The sequence below is a fragment of the Lagopus muta genome, chromosome 12, assembly GCF_023343835.1.
Source record: "Lagopus muta isolate bLagMut1 chromosome 12, bLagMut1 primary, whole genome shotgun sequence".
Taxonomy (NCBI): Eukaryota; Metazoa; Chordata; class Aves; order Galliformes; family Phasianidae; genus Lagopus; species Lagopus muta.
This window is the reverse complement of record NC_064444.1, coordinates 10199217-10226347: the sequence shown is the minus strand read 5'-3', so window position 1 is coordinate 10226347 and position 27131 is coordinate 10199217. Positions and strand designations below refer to the sequence as shown.

The 27131-nt window shown below is 36.9% G+C and overlaps 1 long non-coding RNA gene across 1 annotated transcript in view; it reads right to left on the bottom strand.

Moving 5' to 3' along the window:
* Positions 1–23436, bottom strand: part of LOC125699394 (uncharacterized) — a 323127-nt gene extending 299691 nt beyond the window's left edge. Inside the window, exon 1 of the long non-coding RNA XR_007379529.1 lies at positions 22887–23436. This is a non-coding gene — a long non-coding RNA (uncharacterized LOC125699394). The remainder of the gene's footprint in view (positions 1–22886) is intronic.
* Positions 23437–27131: the final 3695 nt, after the last annotated feature.

Here is a 27131-nt window from a genome sequence, read left to right as displayed (position 1 = left end):
ACTACTGTACTGTAACTACTTTCCATAAAGATTTTCGCTGTTACCTAAATCTGCCTAGCCAATCATAAGCAACAGCTTTTGGGAAAGGGAAGCAGGATTAGAGAGGATATACTGTATTTGTAAAGGTAAAAGATTTATTTGTTGATTTAAGAAAAAAAACTAGCATGCAGTTGTGTTTCTGGCCTGGTCTACATACAAAAAAAAATTTGTATTTCTTCATGCGTCAACATGACCACAGTAAATTGCATTTATTAAATGCAACATCAATAATCGATAAAGATGACCCTTTCTATTATCAAGAACCAGGCAAATGATTCAAAACCAGTAAAGTGGTAGCCGTTTTATACTGAATGATTTGAAGGGAAATACACTGAACATGAAGATGACTAGTGCTGTGGCATTGAAGGAAAAACATAATTATTCATTGATGTAAAGCAGCAGAGCTGGAAAGAACACAAATACAACAGTAGATCCATTAACTGCATGACAAGAAGCAGCATTCACATCCACTTGCTAAACTGTTTTTGATTCTTTAGTACCAACACACAGAACAATCCTTACATTACATTGCCACAGAAAACTTAAAATGTATTTTTTTCATAATGTAGTTTTCTTCCGTTATCATAATAGAGCCATTACAGTTTTTGCAAACACTGTGTGGCCTCAAACACCTGGGTACAACCATTAAATTGGTCTTTTTTTAAAAAAAAAACAAGAGGACATTTTAAGCCTCCCAAGAGATTTGTGTTGCCTGGCAAACTCCCAGAAGGAGCCATCTATTACTGCAAAGCCTTGGCTTACATATGAGGGAGGAGGAAATGATCTCAGCTAACAAAGAGGACATATTTGGAACGATGACCAGAGAATGGCTGCTTCAAGGCCATAAAAGTTAACACTGTATACTGACATAGCATTGGGTGGAATTTAGGAGCTGATGAGGCTTAGAGAATGTGTGTTCATTCATTGCAAGTGGTTCCCCCCCCCCCCCCCCGCTTCTTCTGACACCAAGTTACAGCTTAAACTCTGTTTGAAATCTTTCCACCTGCTTCCAACTCTTGAACTTTATGCAAAAGGCCCAGTTTGCTTTGCAGAAGGGAAATACAAGATGGTAGGACAAACAGGACTCAAAAGCTTTGTGAAATACTCCCTTCTTTAAATAGCAAGAGAGGAATTGACAGATGTTTTTAATTACTGCCTGGCTTATCAAACACATCAACAAGTTAAAGACAGACAGATACTTTCTCATTCGCTTTAAGGTGAAAAATCAAGAATAAAACCCTTACAATCTATATTGTAACAGTCACGCTTAATAAGTCTTTTTTTAATGTTTCATTAATACCACCAATACACTGGCTACATCACTGAAATACCACATGGTGCTATCCTGTCATTTACCTCTGATTTGAAAGACCATAGAATGACTAAGCAAGAGTTAAAACGTCAATTTAATTTAAGGTGTAGTTAATTTCATGAGGATTTATTGATATATGTAATCAAACTAAGAAGCGGATACACCTTTAGTTTTGTTTGTGCCTTCATATCAAAAGAGCTTTTAGAGAATCAAAAATATTGTGGTGGATTAAAATATGGCATTTGAATTGATCAATGGTCCAACTTCTCAGTGAATGCTGATGTTTTCCTCTTGGCTACAGTTTAGGATACATAAAACTTGACAATCAATTCTCAACTGAATGAGCAATAAGTCTTATTCCTAATTTCTTATAAACAGTATTGGTACTGAACTTGCATAACCAATATTACAATATTTCTTAATATTTTTTGCATGAATAATTAAATTAAAATGTTGTGCCTTGGCAAATTATCATATGCAGTTCACAAATAACTATATCAACATTAACTGGTCAATAGTCCAACATTTTGACATTCGCAAGGGGAAGTGCTAAATTAGTTACCAGCAACATTAATAATGGTTGAAAAAGCAGAATTATCTGTGGATGAGAAATAGGCTTTATTTTGGTAAGTCTTGAATATTACTTCAGAATTTCTTTGAAGTTGTTTTTCTTACTGTCAACATCTCAGTCCCAAGGGATGGTGGTTTGATATACACGTTATAGATTCTTCTGCAACCTTGTAGCCTGATCAAATAAAAAGACCTTTTCATTTGTGACTGCATAGGTTTTATGTCACCTCTTACCAGTTGCTTCCTCGTAACTCAGCAGTATGCTCTGGATCAGAGCCTCTCTCTCATCGCTGCAACACTAACAGGAAGAAAGTCACCCTCACAGGCCTTGCAGCTACACAGCCCCATACCTTTTAAGACAGCAGTATCTTACTGGCTATTAATATAAATATGCCCAAAGGTAGTGCATAAAAGTTATACACACATTTCCTCAGTGCCCATACACAGCACCTATCCAGGAAAACACTAATATTATTGCTTCAAAAAGAGTACCAGTGTCATAGGACATATATTTAGAACTTTGTGTATATATTTTTAGATGGGTGTGACTGTCTATGACAACATCTGAAGCACAACTCTCATTTATAAAATTACATAATCCCATTATAAATATATATGTATGATATTAATTTGACAACTTGGGGTAAGGGACGAAGATGGCAGGGTATGGCTAAGTGTCTACTAAAGTAGACTTGGCAGTTTATTGTGAGCAAATATAAACACTGCTCTGATATTATACATTCAATCTTAGGAATGTAATTCAAACATCAATCCTAAACTACATCTGAAAGAGGGAACAGCTGCTCACAACAGCTCTTTTCTAGGGGAAAAAAAAAGGCAAAAAAAGCATGCACTGCATGATCTGCCTAGCTCAGATTACTTTACCTGCATATTTGCACTACATTAAGAGCAGAAACATGGGATGGGTTCAACTGTGTCAGTGATTAATAAGAGTGCCAGATGCAGTGAAAAAAAGTTGGACAGATTTTGTGCTCGTGATACACTAATAGACAAAGCAAGAAACTCTTACAGAAGCACTGTAACAGTCACACATTCAGATGCATGAAGCATCTGTACAAGTTTCTCCTGTCCTCAGAGAGAACCACCAGAAATTTCCAACTGTTTTCCAAGCTCCTGTTTATGAGAACTGCTGCACAATTTACACAACATTTTGCTATTCTTGGGAAAACTTTGATTATTCCTCATAATTCTCTTCAAGACATATAAACCTTAGTGTAGCAATACGCGACCATTCTATTAGGTTTTCTAATCTGAACACAGAGCCATTATTTTAGTGTTTTTCTGGAACTGATAGAAAGCCAATCAGTAGCCCCTTAATAAGGGAATACTTTTGGAGGCATGATAACCAGTACCTCTGAAGTTCTAAAAGACAAATTCATAAAGGTAATACAGAGCACACTCTGAAAGTAAGGTCTCCTATACTCTCTTCCATGTCAGATGTCAATTTGTCAAGACTGCCCCTCTGCTGCCATCTTTCACACAACATCAACATGTAATGAAATATTGGTGGCAAGGTTTAACCTCTACTGCCATACCACCAACATCTACCTCTGACCTCATGGATCAACATAATAATTTCAGAGCAGCCCCCGTATATGAAGCAGAAATAACTCTTTACTACTGCTTTCAGATAGTTTACCAGCAGTTTTACTCACAGAACACAGAAAGAACAATGTCACCTCAAAACAAATTTCTGATCATTGGCGACTGTGGCTTGAAGAAAAATTGAAATGGAGGAGACAACAACATATGGGTTCATGGAGATAAACAGAACAGAGACATTGACTCTGAAGAAGACATCAGCACACATCGTGTTGTGGGCAAGAAAGATTCACTGGTGTTTTCCAAACCGATAAATAGGTCCATATCTTCATGATCTATCTTCTCAGATTAAGTGCAAGAACCGTGGGGTTTATACTGAATCTTCTTTGACTATGGCTAAGAATAGATCAAGAGGTATTCTCAATTTCAGACAAAGTAGCACTTATCTCCCTAACTGGGATTCCATAAAACACAACCTGGCTTCGAATGTGTGGAAGAATATAATTCTTGAAAATTTATGAGATCTGCACGGCCTCCACTAGCAAACACACTTCCAACTAACCTCTTATTAGGCAGTATGAGCAATTTACAAACCTATACAAAATTTAGAAAATTCTCACTCCTTCCTTCCTATTTTCAGTTATCATTGATCATTATACGCCTGCCACCCCACTCCCCCAACCAAAAATCAACCTGATCATGGATTATTTCGTTATCACCTTGCCAACACTTCCAGTCATGACTGTAATGATCTTCAACAGTCTGCTAATGAACCAATCCAAAATTTAAAGTAAATTGATAGAAAGCAATATGAGAAATATTTTTAACACATCAGGATCTGTTTTGGTACAAGAGACAAACTTAGAAATATCAAATAATACCCTTATTAACTTTCTGTGAGACAAAAGAAATCACCATCACAATGAAAGAACACTTGTAAGTTCTCTAACAATAAGGGTAAAGGACTGAGCACCAAAATTCCATCTAACAAAAAAGAATGAGGTGTTTCACTTGCACATTCCTAGGCTGACACAGGTGTCAGGAGAGAACAGTACATTCTGAGTTATAAAAGACTGTAATTCATCCCTATATGCTCCATTTCTACGTGGATCCTCCACAAAGCCAACTGCAATAATGTAAATACAAACCAAATCTTTTACATATGTTGAAGTGATGTGGAGACGTGTCCAGAGCTTCACATGGGGATAATGAATGTTCCTGTACTTCTGGGGACTATGTGCACACTACATCATTTCCTCTTCTTTGCATTCTTCATGTCACCAGTCACCTCTTTTTTTTTTTTTGTCATTTAATGAAGTCTTGCAAAGACAGTTTCAACAAAACAGGGCCTTGATTCTGATATCTATATCATACTGTTAACAGCTCTTAATTATGTTTGAGTGATCAAAATTCTTCCCACTGATTAGAAGCCACCTGTATTACATCAGTTCATTCTCCATTTTTTGCAAGCAGTCCTCACTGTAACAGCTCCTCTTCCACTGTTTCAATCCCCAGTGCTTGATTCTCCCTCATGAGCCTCTTAAAGGTTCTCCACCTTCTAATCAACCCCCTAGAGGCACTTTAGCAGCTAACCTGGGTGATTACAGCCACCGCTGTTGTAATTTTCTAAATTATAAATGCTTTTCTTAGTCATCAGTTTCAATTGTGCAAAGTTGCCCAACTGTAATGGAAGTTGCATGCAGAAATATTGTTGAAAATTTAATTTGCATGCAAATCTGCCCACTTGCCATCCTTTATTCTGAAGTGTTAATGTAGTCACACAGCACTGCACTCATGGATTACCAGGATTTTAAACCAAGCACTGTGACTACAACCACTTGAATCCTACACATCCTACAGTGCCCACAGAAAATTCTGCACTTAGTCTCATCCTTTACAGACAAGATGTGTGCTTGCACATCCACTCAGAAGTACAGGCTGCTGTGCACATGCCCCTTTATCTGGCACTCACTACAGACATTTTAAAAATAGCTCAATTTTAACTATATTTATGTTGCAGATGTACAAGAAGTAGGATATGTTAATATTTTAAACATTTTAATTCAATTTTTTTTTTTTTTTTAAACTTCTTTGACCACCCTCGCTTTACTTCTCTAGTTGAAATAAATGTATCTATGGCTAAATTTTTCAGAGATGTATACACTGAGGTTTTATGGGGTTTTTTTGTTTGTTTGTTTTAAATCAAGGGTTTTTTAATCCTCCTTCATTCACACAGACGTGCATGTTTAAAGAAAGGCAGCTGGCACACTGTACAACACATTACTTCAGCCTGCATCAGCAAGTGCCTGTCATTACCACCTACCATGTTTTCTGTCTGATTTGTTGTATTTAAGAAGTCGTAGCTGTAGGTAATTAAAAAGTACTGCTCTAGTGTGACGAATAATCGCTGCACTTTTCCAATGCAACACAAACTGTGCAAGTCCCTTTCCTCCTCGCTTCTTAGTCTTTACAAAACAGCTGATGTGCTGATTCTTTTTATTCCAGATGTTATACTTGCAACATTCTGGATCCAATTAGTTTTATTCATATTTTTAATGTGGCACTTGTAAACAGTACAAGTACTTTCTAAGAGAAGAGTGAAAACATGTAAATGCTTATTCAGGGGTAAAGAAAATCCTGTTAAACAACTTTATATTTGCTTTTGAAAGCATCTCTTTCATTTTTTACTAATACACTCATACAAGAACTGAATTTTAAGCCTACATACTCTGATTTGCTGTGAGGACCCTCACTACAGTAACTTTTTTCCAACACCTAACTGAAAAAAAGCAGAAGCTCTAAAGAATCACGTACTTCAAATGTTTAGTATCTGCTTGTGTGTTTTTGAATCTGACTTAGTACCCCCAATCCACTGCAACTTCCCTCCAGCCCACTGAAGCAGATGAGCACAATACTCTTCACAGACAAAACTATTTTAAGGGAAAATATATCCATTACCATTAAGAAGAACTGCATGGCAAGATAAAGAATAATCCAGACTCATGCTTCAGACAGGACAATAAAACCTAAGCACTATTAATTTAATGAAAAGGAAAATATTTGTCTTAATGAACCAACTATTTTGCAAGCATTTCAAATCTTCAAAGAAAGAAAACAAGATTCTTGCTAACAAAACACGTACACTAATTCTTACAGTGTAAGGTAGAAACATGATTATATGGCTCTATCTACTGTTAGACAAACTAGGAATCTGTAGTACCCAAGTCGCACGTAAAAAGAACTTCTGAGAAATAACTTGGGCATTCCAGGCTCTCTTGGAGTCAGAAAGATGCAACAATGCACTCAACTGTGTCTGGGGTTCTTGGGTTTCTCTGGGTGGGTATTTTTGTTTTGTGGGGGTCTCTATTTTGTTTGGTTTTGTTGGTATTTTTTGTTTGCTTGTATACTAATAAAATTCTAAGGCCCCTTAGTTGAATCACGGAATAAAGACTCTGGAAATGGAATAGGTCATAATAGGTCAAGCATTGGGCTCTTTATTGTCATGGTTCTATGTTTTTTTTGTTTTTTGTTTTTGGATTTCAGTATTCCACATCAAAACATCATGTAGTGTACAGGGCATTAAAGTGTCACTGCCCCAATCCCAGGTACCTATCCCTGTACATTACAGCAGTCACAGGATCTGGCCCTTCCGGGTGGGGGGGGGGGGGGGGGAGCTCTCTTGCTGCCTTGCAGTGGGTGCTGGAGGTGCTTTCCTAGCCATTCCAAGCTTTTCAGGTTTGACTCGGTCCCGGGAACTCTCTCTCTCATCTTGTCTGGTTTATTAATCTCAATTTCAATTAAATTGTATTATATTTTGTTATCTTGTATTCCGATATTATAGTAAAATAAGTTTTCCTCCATAGATTGTTGCCGCTGTTCTTTTCCTCCCTTCCTTCCTTCCCATTTTTGTGGGACTGGGGTGGGGAGGGGGGGGGGAGGGCAAAGGCCTGTCGTCCCTGTCACGGACATAGATTGATCTAGTCAACTCCGTACATTTATGCATGACTCAAACTGGCTCTGACTGCTACGTGAACCAGTGCAGTAATGAGCATTATCACTTAATTTGGCATTCTTAGTTAAAATGCTCTTCAAAGCATTTCCATGCATTCAAATAGTCTAAAATACCTTCAAAACATTTCATGACTACTACAAGAAAATTTCAGAACTAGTGACAATCATACTTTTCTGGTAACTTTGCACCAATTTTGATACTGAAATAAATTTTGCAGTGCTAAAGAACAGAAAAAAACAAGTCAGTACATATTTCATATTCCATAAAGAAATGCAAGGCAAGACAATTTTACAACCTGCAGACTTACAGCTAACAGGATTTGCAAGACTAAAACAATATATTGCTAATTTTGTTTTGTTTTCTTTTTTAAAGTATTATCTCATTCAACCACACCTGGAGAAAATCTTTAAAGGAAATATGGATTAAGAACTCCAGTCCTCTCCTGCTTCTCATTTCAACTGATAGAAGAATTGTATTCACATACCTAACCTCCAATTATTTTTACAAGAGAACTTCTTGTGGAAATAAACTGACCAAAGGCTTTAACAACAATGGTCTCTTAAGTTCTTTTAGAATTACTCATTTTTTAAGCATTCACTGAAAAACAATAAAACACCCCCGCATATTACACCACGTATGTTCCCCTTCTGAGGAGTTAACTCCATATCTCCACTGCTGTCAGGCAGAGGACACTTCTATCAAGGTAGGAGTAATGCAGCCTCCAAGTTTTCAGCATACCATCACAAGGCAGAAACAAGAACACAGGTTTACTTCACTCACTTTTGAACACAGCATGAATTACAGGTATAGACAATAAGTTTGACCGCATTGATAATTCATATGAAGAGGACAAATTATCTTTAATCGCATTTCTCCAGCAAATCTAATTTTTAGCTTCCCTGTATCCGAGTTCCCACCAGAGCATCCTGACCAGCTGCAAACCCACCCTGCCCACACTCAAGAGAATTGCACTTCACAAACTTGCCACACAGAGCCACCCCCACTTTAACAGCACATGACTTCTTACAGATTTAAATGAATTACGTTCAGGTGAAGCTTTCTCACTCAGCAGCAGTCCAGGTGGAGGCTCCTGAGCAGTGTACCTGCTTTGAACAAAATTCTTGGTGGTGGTGTTTTGTGGCTGTTGTTTTTTAATGCAAAAAAAATGCAAAATGTAAGGGAAAAACCAGCAGGGCATTGTTCTCCATACTTAACATCTCTCTACATTTCTTGCTGCTATAGTTAAGTAGTTTCAAAAACCCCCAAACAACCTTACATTGGTTTGTCTATAGAATGTCACCAAGCAACAAAAACAGAAATGAAAAAGTGTTTTGCTTTGTTAATATCTACTTAAAAGCATAAAAAAAGCCATAAAATTTTATCTTCAGTAACTTCAGTTTAGGATTTGTCATATCTAAATACTTTCCTGTATAACACAAATTCAAATACAAGCCATCTGCATTACACAAAATGAACACTTCCAGCATACCTTCAGGTCTGCATTAGTGGGAACTCTGCATACAAAGGAGAAATCCACATGCCTTACAGAGCAGAGTTCTCAAAATGCTTCTGCTGTTATGACACAGCAGTGACTGCCAAGCTCCTTCAGCCCAGGGTTCAAGCACAATGACTCTGAGCAGCTTCACATCCCTTCTCAGAGTCTCAGCATCTGCCAGCCTCTTCCATTTCCTTCCTGTACATTTTATCTGTGCTTTTATCTTTTCCTCCCTTTATTTTGCTTTATCTATTTTCGACAATAGTGACTAGCACAGTATAACAGCATTATATAAGCTTTTTACAGTGCCATGTTTTGCTTTACAGAGTGAACATAAATGAGGAAACACTAACTTAAACTCTGACAGCCAATGCTGGATGTATCAGCTCGGCCTATAAATAAGCACTGATCACCTCCATTTTATTGAACTCATTTTCCAGGCAAGCAAAGACCACAAGATTCCTCTGCAAATTTTCCCTTTACACTCTCCAGCAGTGCTGCTAGTGTCAGCCACGACAGATTTATAGCCTATTCATTCATGGGAACAAAAACCCTGCCAGGGCTGGTCATGCAACACGCAGTAGCAGTTAGTTCAGAAGATAACAGCTGCAATACCTCACTTCCTTATTCAGCACTCTACAGCATACACTACTTCAGAGATAATAAATGCTTCTTGTTTGTATTTCTTGAGCAATATCGGAGGAAAGGGTCCACATTACAACAGTATGAAGTGGCACTGCAACATAGGGGGATTAATCAGTGTTTTCCTTGTATTTATTCCTTCTCCAGCTTTATGGTTTTATAACTGACATTAGAAAGTTACTCTTGACTATTTTTATATACTGTCACTTCCAGGGACAGTCAAATATTTAAATTTTGAATTTAGTGCCCGTTTAATTTAAAAGGTTATTTTGAATTATTTTGAGTACCGAGGACTTATAATACGCAGTGCTTTAACAGTGAGAAAGCTTCACCATTTGTCAGGATTAACCAGTTATTCTCCTTCACACTCAGAGTTAAAAAGTGAGCTTAATCTGAAGCAACTGAACTACAGATCATACAATTACTAGATCCCTTTCGCTATATTGAAAAGCAAATTAAAGTCTGCGATGAGTTTGTAAATATTCCTTAATTGCAATACGATGGAGCAGAGAGGAAATACCAGACCAATAGCACCAGTACTGTTTTTGGAGGTGGTGCTCAGAGCCATCAATTTTGGAAGAGCTGCTCTTACATAAAACACCCACTTGGGACACTGGGTGGCTTTTTAAGCAATGCACTGTGGTCTCTTCGCAGATGATGCAAACCTTTGCCCTCTTCACAGATGTTTAAGTTGGTCTGCAGTAACTACACTGTCGGCTCTTCTGCAGTAGCCCACTTCTCCCATTGAATACACACGTTAACATTACACCAAGCTCTAGAGAGCAGGGACTAGAGCCAAGGCCCATCTGTGAGCAACAAATGAGTATTTTTACAATCCCATTGAATGACACTGCACTGACACATAAAGTGAACTTTTAGAAACTTCCAATTTCCATCTTTTTTCACCTCTCTATTGCAAGACAGTATTGTCCAAATGAAGCTCAAAAGTGATCCTATAAAATTACAGTATAGTCAAGATATTTTTTTTTAAATGTATTTTTAGGTTTTGAGCTGAAGGCTGAACAAATTTGTCTCTTACAGATCTTTAGTAGACCTGGATTTCTAATCTTCAAAAATTCTGCAACCTTGGTCTTCTTCAAGAAAGACAAACTTTTATTCCTTTGCCGGCAGTAAACACAAAGCGGTCTGTAAAATAGCTGTACAAACCACATACATTTAGCATCTTAAATTTCTTATAAGCTTTAATTAAAGAGTCACAATCCACTGTCCCAGCTTTTTTTTTTTTTTTTTTTTTTAAATTTGAACAGATGCCTGTATCTCATGGCATATTGAAATGTATATGCCTGTAAAGGTGGAAAATATGGGAATGATTAAGAAAAAACAGACTCTGAAGTAAGCAAACTATTAGCTATACTAATTAAAAAATTAACTTATCCTTTACAAATCTTATCTCTCTTTTCATACCACACCATACAGCCATCTTACTAGATCAGACCCAAGGTCTACAGCATTGAAAATTCCAACACAAATGGCTGCTTGGACCACAAGAGCAATACAACCCACTGAAGACATTCCTGCATAACCTTCTTAAATTCAAGCACATGCTCTAGCAACATGCAGAGAGTCTTCCAGATTTAACCCCAAATCTCCTACTTCAGTCACTTTTACTCCATGAAATGCATAGAAAATACGAGATCAGGCAGCAGTTACTGTAACTTCATTCTTTGTTAATCAATCAGGTTTTATTGTGTAGACTCTGGCTCAACTCATAACGCTGGAAGGAACCTAACACAGCAGTTTAAGATTTCACCAGTTTAATAACCCTTGCTAATTGAAGGCAGAGGGAACCCACACACTGTATTGAGGTTTTTAGTACCCAACCTTCTCCTATGGGGGAGAAGGAAAGGAGAAAAGATCAGAATTTGAAAGAGGGAGAGAGAGGACTGTAGGTAAGTAAACACCCCAATCATTCATCCCTGCATTGGTTGTTCTGGCAATATAAACTTAAACATATCTATATACAGTTAATTGTACAATATATGTACAGAAGCTTTTATGAATTTTACTGATGAAAACTAGCCACCTCCTGATGCAAAACTAGGATTTTTCCCAGTCAGCATAGAAATACATTCATTTTACGTGTAATTGTTCTTCTCATTCAAATCACCTCACATAACAAATGCTAGAAGACAGTATATAGTTCATCTGCTACGCATTCTCTTTATGAGTTGAGGCTTCAATGCTTTAATGGGCAAATTGCCTGATTTAAGTAAATCATGTCACCTCCATCCAAGTAATCATATTTGTTGCCGACTTGCTGACCTCATCTCTACACTAAAAACAAAAACATTTACATTTTCAGCTTGAGATATTTAGTTCAAATGATTTGCAAACAGGTTGCAATGAAAACTGATTTCAGCCTACGCCAAAGATATTATTTAAGTCCTTTGTTGACAGAGTTTACAGATATCTAATTATTAGTTACTGTCATTAAAACAGAGATGACATTTTCGCACAAAGAAAACAACTTGTGAGATAAGTGCCCTAAGGTTACCACTACAGTTAGAAAAATGTTAGTCTCAGGGAAATGGTTAAAAAGATAAAATTACGTATCTGCTATGATAATAGGTTTCAGGGTAGGGTTGAGTTTTTTTGGTAAACATTATTTCCCCCCTCTGCTTCTTACAAGAAATCTCTTACAAGAGGCTTTCCACAGCATCACATCATAATTTTCAAAAACATGGAATGTTTTTAAAATCGCTCCAGTTAACCAGTTCTCTGAAATGTCAAGCAAATTTTGAGCAATCAAACAAAAAGATGTTAATGAAGCTTTAAAAAAAATACACATATTTAGATACATTCATAATTTAATTTCAAATTTGAGGTACAAAGTTAAGATTTGAAGAAATTGGGCAAGATTTCAATGCACAAGCCTAGCGGGGCTCATAGAACCACTGGATTTTGCTTACTACATAAGGAAAAACATTTTTAGGTCACCATCCAAGCTTTCCTCCAAAACGAAGTAAGCTTTTTTCCTAAGTTTATACAGCTCAGAATCCTTCATAACAAGCCCCTTCAACTGTTTTTAGTAGTAGCACAGAATCCTCCAAAATGGCTTTCTTTTTTAGCCCTTCTTCAGGTAAAAGAATGCCTACTTCTAGTGCATACTGTTTGTTCCGATTAAGAATACTTAGAGTGGAGGAGAAAAACTGAAGATAAAAAAAAAAAAAAACAAAAACACAGACCACCAAATAAGGAAAGCTCAACATTTCTTTTCCTTCAGATCCTTTCTGCAAGGTTCTCTCCACAACATTCCCCTTTCATCTGTTTACTAAGATTGTTCCAGAAGAATCAAAAATAGGGAGAGAGTGAAAAAGCTCTCTAGGCGATAGAATTAAAGGTGGTAATAGAGGAAATACAAAGGTGATAATTGACCTCAATGGTCAATCCAGCCTTAAATTCTTTGACACTTGTCTTTACAGTTGATTTAATGATTAAAAAAGTTTCCAGCTGGTCACAATGCATCATCTCAGTAAAAACTGTTTGCTAAATATATAATTATCTCCTACTAAAGATCTCAGATAATTTCTTTGGAAATTTATAATAACAATCCTCAATCTTGTTACCCAGCATACCAAAACAGCAGCCCAACATGACTCCTGGCTAGGGGTTCCAATACTCCTAAGCGCGTATGGGTGAAAGATATTTCTTTTTGCTCCTCTTTCATACTCCTCCTTTCTCCAATTCAGTGAAGGCTCCTATGTGAAGCACCAGTGAAGGTGCTGAAACTGAGAACATTAGTGTCCCATTTACTATGTGCATAGAAAAAGCTTAAGCTAAATCTTTTTTCATATCCATACAATGTGCTTTTAGTGCCAAGCAGTACATGATTGTCCATAAAGTTTTGGACCCTCTGTATCACATTCTGGAATATACTGTGCAACGGATTAGATTTTCTTGTCAATCTTTTTTTCCTTATATATGATTTCTCTTTGCCGATAGATTTTGCAACATCTTCATTGGTAGTACAGAAGTTGTATCCTTTAAAAATGGCATCATAACTGTCTTCATCTTTAGACAAGAGTGTGGATTAACAGGTTTGTAGAAAAACAAACCTTGTAAGTGATGCCTATCTGATGCCCTTGCATGCTAATATGTAAGCATGCCTATATGATATTTTTCATTATTACTCATTAAAATCAACTTTAGAAGCTAACCATGAAATTGAAGAATGTTACCAAATAATATTTGCGTCCACATCTTCAAATAAAAAAATTAAAAAAAAATCAAGTTTGGGCTACTGATGATAGATAACACCTAATATTTCATAATTTGAGCTCAAATTGTTACCTTGAAATTGCACTTAAGTCTCTTATCTCTTGCTCCCCATAGTACACAGTAATCAGTGACAGCATCTATTAATTCACAAAACAGAAACAATAATAGGAACTGGACATAACTATTTTGAGTACAGCAAACAATATGCTCAGTTATCTTTGCTTGCGAATCTAAAACCAAAAACATTGTGTTATATGGCTTCATGAACAGCTAAAGCAACTTGAGTTTAAACCATCACTTTCCAGAGCCATCTCAGAACCTCAATTCTGAGACACCCCATACAGTCCCTTAAAACAGAGACTGCTACTTTCTAAAAAGATGTTATGGTTTGTGACTCTTATTTTCTCAGTTTAAAGAGACAATTCTCACATGAAGTGGCCTCCTTCTCACACCTGAGTGCAGTTTATCTACCTCAGAAACGACAGAGAAGGCTGGAACAAGCAGACCACAAGTAGAGAGAATCTCTCTCAATTTTCTCTCTGTTGTCATAACTCTTTCCACATGGCATTGTTTCATCTTCAGCTACGTGGCACGTGAATTTTCGTAAGAACTACAGTGTTCTGCAATCACCTCATTTTTGTGGGAAAAAATAAAATAATGAAATGACCTGGCCAGAGACTTTATGTGTCTGTACCTGCTGATATCAGATCTCTTTACCTCAATAGTAATATTTATTTTTCTTTTTAAAGTCAGTTACATTTCTCATTGTAAAAAATTACCCTCATCACACAGATGTATTGATTATTTGTTTCAGGGTAGCATTCTAAAGGAGCATTCATGAAACTTCAATAATGATTCATTACATCTGATTGATATGTAATGGAATCACTATCCAACATTTGAAGCACACAGTAAAGGAAATCCACAAGCAATAAAAGCTTATAACAGACAATATGTTTGAAGCCTTAAACGTCCCAGACGGAAAAGCAGATCAAATACTGGTCAAATAACTCAAGTTGTATCAGAAGTGTAAAGCTATTCCAGGCGTATACTGCAAAAACTTGGCCTGAGTTGCAACTTGTTTGATTCATTTTCAGAATAATAAAATAGTCTCTTCTTCCACAGTTTCACTTTTCCCTAAAATGAAGTTACGGTGTTTTCATGTCGGGAAATTTTCCCTCCTTTGTATATCTAGAGTGCATTCTTTCAGTTTGAAGGTCTGATCTTTTTTATACACTGATGTCAGAAAAATGATAGATTAAATTTGTCTAAACCACACTGCTTTTGACCAACATCATCATTAGTTTAATATATAAATACATATTTAAACATATGCACTAATCAACATCCTGTTTTTGCTTGTCAAGAATTTGCATTTACATCAAATCTCTTTCCTCCCTACTTTAAAGATCAGAAGATATTCTTCAAAATTGTAAGAGATTGCAGCATACAGTTTTCTCATTTGAAGACATTCAGGCTAGAAGCATGACAGAAACCTTATTTTATATGACCCTCTGCTCTGTGGAATAGATAGAAGCCTCCACTAAAACTTTATTTTGTAGAATTCTAATGACTACAGACCCATTAGACCTTCCTTGTAATTGATATCTGCCATGTACAAGTAATAAGGTGCACTCTGTAAAGGTCTTCTAACGATCATCCTCCCTGATGCAAGGGATAATAGCCAGTGTCATGAGTTGAGGTTAAATAAACTGTAAGTGTGTAACTTTATGGGATGCTAATTAGAAAGCAGGTGAATACAAATAAGAAGCAGAGAGGGTATGTGATAAGACAGAAGGGGAGGAAGGAAGAGCGTGAGCTCTAACTGCCAGATAAAAAGACAGTCTTCCTTCTCTGAGCTGAGATTTTTGAAGCTATGTAATAGCCCTGACTAAATGAAGCTTTGTATTAAAGAGCAAAAGGTATTTAAAATTCTATTTTGAATTTTGTAAGGTGTCAAAGGGAAACAGACGCTGTTTTCAATATTATTTCTGTCCCTTTTGAACAGAAGACTCTTAATTTTAGTTATATTACTTCTTTTACCTGAAATCCTCTTCTCTGGAGTTCACTTGCTGTCTATCTCAGCACTTTCTTCCTCTTTCCTTTCTTCTCCTTTTCTTTATAGAGTTGTCTGTGTCGTCCCTTTCACAATACATTCATGTAAAGATGACAGTGAAACTCTTCAGCTCACCACAGGATGCTGTTACTGACAATTATAATTAGCATGCTATCACGATCACTGAAGGAAAGAACATGTTACAGCCCCACTATGGGTTGTTGCCTCTTCAATTGCTTATACCATTGTTCTTGAGATCTTGTTAAAATTATATTTAATGACTGCTGTTTAGATTCGTTTATCATGAAACCTTATACACACAGGTTATTCACTCATTTAGTTTGCCATCTCCCTTCTATCATCTTCCTTTTTCATTAACTGCCCGCTAACAGGAATTTCACCTGCTAACATAATTCATTCTCTACACTACTATGTCTTTATTACTTAAATGCACATAACATTTGTTTACTTCACTGATTTATTGCTGAAGATTACTGTTCGTATTTTCCTCACTTTGTTTTCCTTCTCAACGTTTTGGGGATATTGGCTGAACAATTGTATTCTAATCAATACCGAGATTAAATGGAATCACACACTTCTCCAACATATGTTTATCCTTGTGCTGAATAGAGCAACCATTCACTTTCAAATATTTTCAGTTTTGCTGGTTAGAATTAAAGCACATGTTTACTGCTTGTTGTACATGACTATTTTCTAATGATTATGTATATACTTAAAAGAGAATTGCACAGTATTACTTATCAGTTGCCCAATTCACAGTCATTCTGCTACCCAAGAAGTAATCTTCCAGACAATCTTTCAAGTTAGTTCTGCTAGGAGCAAGGAACTGAAGTAGAGGGAATCACAAGTCAAAAATAGCACTCAGACACACATGTACACGTGTACCAAAGCTGCCAGTGTGCAGCCATACACTTAGCTGCAATAAATATTAAAGCTGAATAAATATCCCTATATATATATTCATAATCCTGTGAACTATACAGTGTCAATTCAGGTACTCATACTTGGCATTCAGTAGTTTTGTTCTAGTAAATGTATGAATTATTCCAGATCCACAGAATGACAACAGGCAAGTTCAAGATGTCGTTAATTTTCACTGGACGTACGGCTGATGCAACACTGTCTTAACTCTACAAATAAATAAGCACTAGTGAGGTATTCCAGTATCTGTTGCACATACATGTTTAGGAGTTCACTACTTGCTTTTCTCCATGCAAAGAAAAAGGATTTACTGAACTGACGAAAGACAAGAACAGTCAGAGAAAATGACTATACAGCATAGTGGAAAGGAAGGAAAAAGTTGTAAATAAGCAGAATTGAGCGAGTGCCTCCTGTGGACTCAAAGCATTTCCTTTTCCTAGAAAAACTTCTTCATACTGTCCTAAAACATGCATCATACTTGACTTCTGCCTCAACAACATAATTCCTTCTCCAATTCAAAAACACTCTCAGAACATGCTTTTATGCTATCTATTTTTCTTATCTCTGCTTATTTAGAGACCTCCATGCAGGGCTTCAACCTGACTACCAATAATGTCTCCATGAGGTGATAAGCCCAATGCAGTGGGGACAAAGACTGAAGTACTTGTAGTTTCAGGCACAACATTTTCTTAGTAAGTTTCTGTAGCAGTTGTTTCTGTCAAAATTGTCTAAATTAACATATCAAAATCACTTGAAAAAATTCATTAAATGAAGGAAAAATATTTTCATCTTCTAAAGTACCAGTCTTTTGCTACCCTCTCTTCACCTTTCACATATGCAAAAGGCAAACAAAATGACGTTCCAACAAGACACACTGGCATATTCTCTTATAACATTTTATCCAACTCAGTAAATTCTCGGCAGTTTTGACAACTACAAGCATATGTGATTCTTTATTTTATTGATGCATTGTTTCATTTTCTTTTCTTCTTCAAGGATACCAAACACTACATTCCCATATTCCGAATTTCTAAGCATAAAAACTTTCCAGGCACGCATCTTGTTTTGATCACGCATGCTCCAGAACTCCACATACTGAAGAAACACTTTGAATGGCTGACACAAGTTTCCTAACCAGAGGGTCAGCACTGTCAGGCTACATGGCTGCCACCCACACAGGCTCCCTCGCAGTAGGAAACTTCTCAAGCATTTCAAACATACTGAATGTAATGGCACCATAAAGGGATTGCATGTATCCAACCACAGGCAACATATTTAGCCCTGTGTTAAAGACTAGATATACAGATAAACACACACAGCTCTGTGGTGGTCAGAGATCTCATTTGGCGCTTTCTCCCTCTGTGGCACATGCTGCCTTTGACCTTAATAGTTAAAACAAATCCCCCCTATTACTCATATCCTCAAGCACCCCTAAAACAATCTGACAGAATGTAACCTACAGTAAACACTGTTTCTGAACTAAATGATACCCCAGCACAGAGGGAAACCGACTGAAAACATTCTCTATTTCCTGATTCTGCTACACTGAGGACCTGTAAGCAGCAGCATCCACATTATTTGTTTCAGATGCCACCATGTGCTCATGGGAGATTCAGGGCAAGGGGCACACTTCGACTCTTCACATGCCAAGAGGAAGAAAATCAATTTCAATACCCAGGGGGAGAAATTACTACAAGAGAAGGTCACTCAACACTACAAGCTGCTCCATTATCATGCAGTCTTGGAAGGAATCCTACAAAAATTAGGTAGCTGTTGAGTCTTAGCTGCTAAATTATAATAAGTAACCTGGATTAATGTGAAAGTTACATAGTGGAACTAAACCAAACTAGGCAAGATCTGCTTACCTATGTTTGTTCTGTTAAAGAATTTAGACGAAGAAGTTGTTTGATACTGAAGGTCAATAATTTGCACACAGTAAAAAATCATTCTCACAAAGCAAGAAAAGATTCACGCCAAGTTGGGATGGCTGCTAATGGACAGTAGGGCATCCCTGGTGAAAACCAGTCCAATATCCAGTAATAACCACCAGTCTAATAACCACTCTTAATATTCCAAGAATCTCCTCTTCTTTAGAAATTAGCATGTTCATTCAAAGGAACTTCAATTACGCACATACAATTTTTGGTGGCTAAAGCTCTACTGAAGAAATGTACAGCCCGTACCAAATTCAACCATGTGTAAGTGGCTTTGCAAACAGAAAATAAACTGGCAGAGAAACAACTGTAAAAACAGTAAAAAGTTGATCATTTTAGCCACATTTTCTTTAACCAGCAAGCATTCAGAAGAGCATAGGAAAGCACATTCCAGAACAGACAGATACTGTCATAAAAAAGCTAAATATGACAAACAAATATCAAAATAGAAGTGCTACTAGACATCCAACTAACCTTAACGCGGATTTAGAGAAGCTCATTTTGTACAAAAATCAAGATCAAATGTAGAAAACAAAACTGCAAAGTGAGACTATAATTAGCTAGTAAAAAGTGAACTCATCCATACACAATGAAATGCTCACTATTGACAGGTGCCTCAAACATGTTATTAATTTCACAATATTTCACAGTTTTTTGTTCTTCTTTAGAGCTTTTGTCGCTGGATAATGTGATCCTAAAAAAGCACCATTCACCTAATAGTCATGTGTTGTTTTGTTTTTTTTTAAGTTACTGTGAACATGGAAGCATAGAAAACAAGACTTCAATTTCATCTTAACTTACATAAGAAAACAAAATAAGTGAGTTTTAAGGCCTTACTCGTGATGCCTAAGTGCTTGGTCAGACTCAATATCCTAAGTGAGGATTAGAATTTAACTAAAACAAGTCTAAAAGAACACTTATTTTGTACGCCAGGATTACAAAATAAGGGCATATACCCAAAAACATCCCCACTTGGGTTATATTATTTTCCCTGAAATACTCCCACACCTGTCATTCTTATGTAGATGCCAGCTTTTCCTTAAAAAGGTTTCTTCTCATTGCTTTTTCATTTTCCCTGACATCACAGGCTAGATGCACAGAAACTGAACCACAGTACTGTGCTCAAGGATGACAAAAGAATGGACGCAAAAGGACACCAGGTGCTCTCTCAACTCTTTGGAATAGGGCTGGAGAACACCTGCGTGAGATACCTGGGAGGAGTTAGAATGATTCAAGAACAGAAACAAGTCAGTGGAGAATATTGGATCAGAATTTGGAAGCAGTTGAAGAAAAACAGGGAAGTTAGCTGGAGATAGGGCTGCACTGGGAGACTGAGCAGCATTAAAAGGCACCAAAACGCACTTTGCTTAAAACTTCAGCTTTGAGTTTCACTGTGTGTAATTTAATTATGGCAACACACGCTGCGTGATAAATGCTCTGTGAACACTAATAAAAAACACTCAGCTGCAAAATATCTTTGAGTCTAGAGACTGACAAGTTGACAGCATAGAATAGCCCTGAAGCTTGTATGCCATAGATGCTGAAAATCGCAGGTTAAATCTAATGCAGTCTAACTTGCTCTCCCTTTGCACCATCCAATAATATTTAATCTTAACTCAGAAGATGAAACAAAGTCCCTTCTGTAAGGGGGAAAGGCAAACTACAGATGTCAGCAATATTTTTTTTTTTAAACAAAGCACAAATGATAAATAAACATAAAATTAACCCAAAATCTAGTAGCACCTCAGCAGAACATCTCATCACATTTAAAAGTACTGCATGTAAATGAAGTGCAGAATGGAATTTTCAAGAGTCTCTGTCTGACTTTTAACATGCTGTAAACAGTGCTGCAGGCATGAAGATTTTATGCATTTTATGTACATATATCTTGATTCTCATGCAAACATTAACACACTTTTTTCTTCCGTACCTGGCACGAGATGGAAAACATTTAAATCCTGTCCTGTACCAACACAACTGGGATTAGAATAGATTTGAAAACAAGGCCAAGACAAAACATAGAATTTATATAGACTCCTTTACAGTCAATATTTATTTTAAAAAATCGTATTTGTTTCCAATATACATATTTAAAAAAAAAAAAATGTTTTTACTTATGGTACTAAAGAGAATTTTAATGATATCTATTCTGGACATTGTGTTACACCAAGTGTAATGCCAAGTTCAGTCAAGACTGTAACATAAAATTGGTAGCACCATGTTATTTTGCTTTTCCTATTTAATTTTTTAGTCACTGAGTGTGTACACTGTGCTTCTCTTGGGAAATTAACTATTTTTCCCCTAGTTGCTACCCCAAATGGAATGCACAAGACACATACGAATTTGCACGTTATGCAGCCAACATCTCTTTGCAGTTCTACTTTTCCACTCTGTAATACATTAATTGAGCGTCCCTATAGCCCAGAGAGTGTCAAAGCACAATGGGAAAACACAATACCTGCACTAATAGAAGATTTTGCCAATAGCTGTTCATAGCCAGCTATGATTTTTGTATTCCACCCCAGATTAAAATGCAAGCAAACCAGAGTTCAACTTGCTTCTGCCCTGTAGCCTCCAAACAGTACAGCAGTGATCATCTACTCCAGGTGTTAAGATCAAGAAACCAAATTGCTTCAAGATCTTTCCTAAAAGGTCATTTTTTGTTTATTTTTTGTTTATATATAACTTGGACTGATTTATTAATTGCATTAGTAACAACATAGCTAATATAACAATCATTTACATCAAAATTGAAAAAAAAAAAAAAAAAAAAACCACAGGAAAAAGAGAGAACCTGAAGCTTCTTGTGAAACTCTTAAATACTAACAGGTTAAAAACTAATCATCTATCCTATTCCCTCAAATATTAATTCACGTATAGAGGACAGAATTATCTATTCATTTGCTCCCATGCAGTAAATTAATAGACGTAGCAACAACAGGCATCTGTACCTTTCCAGGTCTAGCAGTTTATTTGGCCCAAAGGATATATTCCTCTTGAGAAATCAACAAGATCAAAGGCATAATGAGAAATCCTCTGGGGCCTTATACTACTGCCTGATATTTCCTGATATTTCCCTGCTTATATATCAGCATGCAACTGATAAAGTACATTTTTCTAGCTTCACAACTTACATTGTTATAACCTCACCTTGGAACCCTTCACAAAAGCAAGGAAAGATCAAGTCATGGACAGCAATGGCTTTAAACTTTCCACTTCAGAATTCTCCCCCTTTCCCCCCCAATATGGAAACTCACAGTTAGCTTTTTCCATTAGGAAGACAGGCTGAAACCTATCTCCAACTGTTCTGTCAGCACAGAAAAACTACTCTCAAGGAAATATTTAAGTAGCCATTCCATGATGGTGCTTGTCCCAGCTATCAAGTCCTACATAACAGCCTATACCCAGGACAGCAAGGTGTTTCAAGCATTTTAACTATCTAATTCAATGCAAGAAATGGCAAATGAAACATTCTGTATGCTAGAAGGAATACGTAACTTGAGCACTGATGTGTCTCACCATCCAAGGCAGAGCACTGAAAATACAAGATACTTCCAACGTATTGTAAGCACCTTTCTAATATCTTCCTCCTCCAAACAACTTGCCACTCCACTGTCACTCAAGCAATAGCTAGCTCACATATTAGCTAAAGACCATCTAGAGAACATGCAGTTAGCCGTCTTAATCCCACAAGATTTCCATACAAGAAACACTACCAAAACAAGTGACCCTATTAACACAAGTAAGTTTCTGAACTGTGTATATACCTAGCTCAAATGAAACATAAGGAATGGTATCCTGGTACCACTAGACACTATTTAGGACACTGCATTCACAGCGTTTACAAGAGAACATTTTAAGATTATTATATTTATTTTTTTTTTTTAATACATTTTTCTAGTGATTTCACATACACAAACGCACACCTTGTCTGGCCGTCAGGTGGGTTTAGTGAATCAATTCTCAGTACAGTGCTGTTTTTCCTAAGAGGCAGCAAAACCACTTCTGACAAGTTCTTTGCAACACCAGGCAAAGTATTGTTAGGAATAACAATAATCATATACATCAAAAATTCAACTCACCCAGCAGATGAGCGTCTCATAACAGTGGAACATTCCTTCTCAGGAGGCAGTCCTCATCCAGGACGCAATCTCCCTTTGGAGGCTAGCCCTTAAATGAGCCCAGGGAGGGGTGGCTCACCCCTCCCAATGAGGTGGGAAGCACCTCAATGAAGTCAATCACTTGTGTCTGTACTTCCAGAGCCAGCCACCCCCTTCACCAGGTGCTCAATCATCAGTTCAGGCCCTGTCATAACAATTCCCCTACAGGTGCAAATTATCTCTCTCATTTGTGGCACTGTTTTCTCATTTGTGGCACCTGGTATGCTGGCCTTCTGCATTCACCTAACTTCTTGCCTGCTTGCCTTAGATATACCACAACAAAAACTTACTGATCTCAACTGAAATTATTATGTTCTGTTCCATAATTTCCTGAAGCTGCCACTTTTTCCCAAGACATAACACTACAATGTTTTGCATTATTGTTGGTGACCCCAATAACTTTGTCTTCAGAAACAGAGTGGAAGTAAGAAAAGCAGCAGACATAGCACAAAAACTGCAACTTCATCTGCTTTGAGATAATCATACACTACAGCCTCACTTTCTGATAATGCCAAAGTCCAAGTAACAATGTTTTTTCTGTTAATCCAATGTTTATTTTGGTATTATTTACACTCTGACACACCAGCTGACACAGTGTGACCCCTGCAGTCTTTAAGCAACAAACTGCAAAGGAAACATGACTGCTGTAACACTGGAATGTAGATAAACCAGATACAGTTTGTGTCATGTAATGCCCTTTTAATGCAGTCAAACCCAATTCAACTGACTTTAGATCCATAAACCCTCTAGAGGCTGATGACATTCTTCAGCAAGAACTCCTGGCTGACAACAGCAAGCCAGACTCTACACTTACCTCTGTTATATGAAGACAGCATATATTTGCTTCTTGGGTCACTGAAGCTTTTCATTGCATCTCTGGCAAAACTGAAGCAAAATATATTACCTGAAAAACAACACTACTATTCTCACATACAAAAAGCAGTGATTAAAATTGCTTTTGATACAAAGCATAAAGGAATCAGAAATCTTGGGGTAGCACCATGCTATACTTCCTTTTAATGTTCAGACATGTATTGTTCCAGTAAAGCAGTACACCTCTATACTCTGAATAGTACTTAAGGAATAGTAATAATATTAAAAAATAATGTTCACCTTTAATCACCACTGGCATAGTCGTACTTTGCCTCAGAAGGTACTGCTTGAAATCAGCTACGCAACCAGGAACAGAAACGAAGTCCTGTCTTGCAATAGCTCCTGAGCAGAATTCCCAGAGCTTGTAGGACAGCTCAGACTGCAGTGAATATATGCTTCTGGGCATCAGAAAATTAAACCTATATGCAAGCACAGTGAAATGCATCACTAGAACTTTACTGCCTGTAAAAACAAGCCACATATTCCACTTTTCCTTTCAAAGTTGGAATAGTGTTGATCATTTTTCCTCCAATATATTCATGTGAACAAGATATTTCATCTCACAGATTTTACCCCAGTTCTGTCTGTGCACATTTTAAATAAATTAAGACAAAATAAATCCATTTTATTGTATTCTTTTGTGCCACCTCTATGAAATAACGCTCATCTCTGTATTTTGTAAGGGATGTTGACATGCCTAAAAATGGTGCATGAAGTACAATCTTCAAGGATCACACTGCTAGAAAAATAAATCTAAGACCATGTTTCAAGCCCAGAATGGCACCACTTTTGATTGAAATGCCTCTGAAACATCCATTTTGATACAGCTAAATTCATACAATTGATCACTGGTGTAGCTGTAACAAAACTAGTGACTAGTTGCTTTGCTTTCTAAACATCTGTTCATCTCTTGCGAGCATAAAGCATTCCTGTGAAATAAATTACATGTAATCCTTCAGTTTTGGAAAGGAGAACTGCAAACTCACAGCAGGAAAAACCATGCTACAAATAAGTGCCAGTCAGATCACATACCAAAAAAAAAAAAGAAAAAAAATCTCCTCCCATGACTGTTTTATTCATTACAGATCTCAGTCAAATAACCTTATTGTAACAAAATACTGATACTTCTCCTCCTGTTTCTCACATTCCAAGATCCAGGAATCTCCCAAGCTGATGAAGCACTAGCAGGACAGAGAAGCGGGATTGAGGTACTCTAAAATAATAAAACAACTTTTTGCAAAGCCAAAACCAAATGATTAATAAGGAAAAAGTGATCCACTCACAAAGCAAAGACAACTTTAGAATTTTATTATCTAAAACTGAAGTTAACTGATGTCATCTTTATTCACCTTTTGACTATCACAACATTAGAGCTTTCCATAAAATCTGAAAATATGTGGCAGAACGAGCAAGAAAAGCCCATGCTGATAAAGAAATTAATTTATGTTTTGGAACAGGAAGTTGTGTAAAAACTGTAGTTCTCAGTTTTGATTTTGGTAGCTCTTTGGTAATTCCAGAAATCATGAAAGCAAAGACAGGTAAAAATAACCAAAGGGACAAGAATGTTGAGTACCCAGTAGTTGAGAGAAGCAACTCCCTTGGCTTCTAGCATTAGTTTCACTTTCACTTTGAGTTCTAACGTGAAAAAAATAGTTTTATGAATCAAGAATCAGCAAGCTTTTCCTGAAGAAAGCATTTTACAACAGCCATTCAGAAGCCATTTTTTCATCTACTATGATCAATGCCATTTAGATTTTCATGTATAATAAAAGCACATACATTCAAGTAGGAGGGTAAGTGGGCATGACCATCATATTAATCAAATACTGGCTTCAGAAGAGTTATCTGCTAGAGCAGGCATATAGCAAAGCTTAAATTTAACCTTCCTCTCTTAGTGTAAAACCACAGCTGCTTCTGTTATTTCACCGGAACAAAACAGGAACACAATTAGTGTGCCCAAATCGAGATCCTGGGCATCATTTTGAAGCTTAAAATAGGACAGTAAGGACCACAAGTTGCACAGTGCTCTCATTCAAGATGACGCAAAGATATAATACCAAAATTTGCGAAACAACTCATAAGCCATTAAAAATCCAAACAAAAAGACCTTCTTCACCACTCTTCCCAACCAGACAACTTACTTGTGAGTTCAATCAGTGAAATATATTGAAATTTTCACATTTCAATTTCCTTTAGTATTTTCATTTTTAATTCACTCTCAGCCTATGTAAGAAATACTTTCAAGTTTGATTTCTGACCAGTACTGCATGAAGTAACACACTGTTGGTCATTTTAAGAAAGAAAACACTTGTGAAAAATACTCACAAAATGCAAGGTTCAGGGTTTGCTTTCCTAACTCACTTAACTTCTCCACAGAAAGGCTCCCAATGAAGGCATTAGAAATTCAAGAATATTCCTGTCAGGCTAACACTACAGACAAAATCAGTTATCCAAGTTTCTCATCCCACATCATTTTCTATCCACCATATTTTGGATTTCAGGAAGAAATTAGCACTTATTAGTATAAAATCTTATTAACACTTGGTTCAAAATGCAGGTGTACCAAACCACAAGGGAAATAGCAGAATTATCAAAGAGCACACAGTTCAGTTACAAAGACTCTATCACTTCAAAAACAGTAGTCATTTTCACATACCTCATGTAGGTGTATTTAGCCCATACTTCTATGGTGTTCAAGTAAGGATATATAGCTGATTAAATAATTCATAGAATCACAGGATGGCCTGGGTTGAATAGGACCACAACGATCATCTCATTTCAACCCCCTGCCATATGCAGGGACACCAACCATCAGGCCAGGCTGCCCAAAGCCACACAGCCTGGCCTTGAATGCCTCCAGGGATGGGGCATCCACAGTTGGGCAACCTGCTCCTGTGTGCCACCACCCTCTGTGTGAAACACTTCCTCTTCATATCTAATCTAAACCTCCCCTGCCTCAGTTTAAAACCATCCACCCTCATAAACAGCCATTTCCCCTAAATGACAGGTACAGGACATCAGCACCCTTATTATCCAGTGAACTCCATGGGGCAGCTCACCTTTAGTGTTGAGATTTTATGTTAAGCACCTGCTTACTTAACAGCTTGATCATTTTAAAGGATTCTGCCTTTTTGAGAGGATCATAATTCATGATGAAAAACCTTCACTTCATCACAGAACTGTTTTTACTGAATACAGTCCAAAATCTGATGAAACAGTATCTTTTGCCTAGAAGTATTCCCATGCAGTGGGTCCAATAATTACATCCAGAGATAGAGATTCAGTTAAAAATAA